This window comes from Phascolarctos cinereus, unplaced genomic scaffold (genome assembly GCF_003287225.1).
Source record: "Phascolarctos cinereus isolate Bilbo 61053 unplaced genomic scaffold, phaCin_HiC Scaffold_5;HRSCAF=322, whole genome shotgun sequence".
NCBI lineage: Eukaryota > Metazoa > Chordata > Mammalia > Diprotodontia > Phascolarctidae > Phascolarctos > Phascolarctos cinereus.
The window spans coordinates 231,220,483-231,222,376 of NW_027555958.1; the positions used below are offsets into that span (position 1 = coordinate 231,220,483).

A 1,894-nucleotide genomic window follows, 5' to 3' on the forward strand; every position below is an offset into this window, starting at 1 on the left:
GAGATGGCTGTGTGCAGCCCAGCTCCATTCTTTTGCATAGTCACATAGGCTATAATGTACTTGGATGGTTTCCCAAATTTGGTAAGTTGACTTAAAGTTTGTTCCACTACATTTGTGGTCCATTGATTGACTATTGTGTTTATAAGGGTTCCCACCAATTGCACTTTCCGTTACAATGTTACTCACTTCATCAACCACAAGAAGCCATTACTCTTAAGAGGAGCTATCTGGCCTACTCTCTCTGAGGACAAGCAGTTGGGACACTTTTTCAAGTGAGTGGCAGAGCACATGGTCATCGTGCACCTGCTGCTCAGCCTCTGAGAAGACCTTATCACAATGTAGACGGTTCAGAATATGGGTCTGCAGGTGCTGCTCAGAGATGTTTTCCTCTACATCATCAGGGAAGACCCCGTAGCAGGTGGGGGCACTTTTTGATAGAAGGCAGGCTGGGGACATGGATGTCTTGGAGAGCAGAATAAGGATTTCCAAAGACAAGTCCAGTGTTTTCTTTTAGGGCTCTTGAACAAGAGCAGGGTTAGAGAGTAGATTAGAATCATTAGCCTTTTGTTTTCCTTCCGCAAGAGATCTTTTTTTGCTTTTCCTCTTGTCTTCTCCCCTTTTTGCTCCTGATAGAAACATTTATTCTCATCCAGCTTCTTTATCAGCTCACTGATCTGGGTCGTGAGCTCCTGGTGCTTCCTGGTTAATGCAGTCTCCCTTTGCTTCATCTCCTCCACAGTCGGTTCAAATTCTGCTGTTGCTCCCTCTGTTTAGTCAAACAGAAGCAGCTGTTCATTTTCCTTCTTCAAATTCTCCAGCTGCTCTGCTTTGTCACAGTCTCCCTGGGTGAGCTTCTCCATTTCTTTCTCTTGAACTGAAATCTGTGCCTGAAGCTGGTGATCAAGGCTGGTCTTCAGCCTGATGGCCATTTCCTCATTTTCTGACGACACATTCTGGCTCTGCACTTTAAGTTGAACTGGTTCTGTTTCCAAACAGCCCTTCTATCTTTTCAGAATTTCATTCTCCTCCTTCAGGACACTGACCCTCTGCTCTAACATCTTAGTGATATCTATCAGAGACTCTAGTCTCTCCCACAGTTCTTGAACCTTTTGGGATTCACCATGCATTTCTGAGTTCTGTTTCTGGAGACTAACACAGCTGTCTTTCAGCTCCTGGTTCTGTTGGTGCAGTTCCCACTTAAGCTGCACAATCTCCTCCTCCTCCTCTCCCTGAGTGGTGACCACCAAAATGTCCTCCTCACCTTCTGGATGGAACTGGAAGGGACACTGCCCCCCTCCCCTGGAAAACACCATTATCCTTGGGTAGGCAGGAAGCTTTAAACTGCATTTGTTGATGCAAAGACAATTTACTGTGGAGGTCAGTAGGCAAAGCAGCCCCCCTAAAGATATCATATACTTGAGTTGTCTTCCATCCTCCCCTAACAATGTCAATAATCTTTCCAGTGGGGAATGAAATGCTGGGTGAGGATGTAATAGCATGTGATGTCTCCTCCAGGGATGTAAAATTTCTCCACATTGGGGCAGCTAGGTGGTGCAGTGGATAGAGCACCAGCCCTAGAGTCAGGAGGACCTGAGTTCAAATCCGGCCTCAGAGACATAGTACTTCCTAGCTGTGTGACTCTGGGCAAGTCACTTAACCCCAACTGCCTCACTAAAAAAAAGAAAAAATTTCTCCACATAGAGATGATCTGAGAGAAATGGCAATGGTCCAGCAGGATGGCTGATGTTGGGGGCTCCTCGCCTGTCTCTCTTCCATGGTGGGGTGGGGGGAGTTCTGCAGCAGCCACAAGCAGCTGTGTTGCAATAGCAACAGAGTAGTGGTGGGGCCCATTGCAGGCTGAACTTCTCCCCGCCTGCCCGAGTCCCAAATCCAT

At 47.0% G+C, this 1,894-nt stretch overlaps 1 pseudogene; it reads right to left on the minus strand.

Annotated features, from left to right (window-relative positions):
• Positions 1-213: 213 nt before the first annotated feature.
• Positions 214-1,894, minus strand: LOC110201311 (calcium-binding and coiled-coil domain-containing protein 2 pseudogene; annotated as a pseudogene).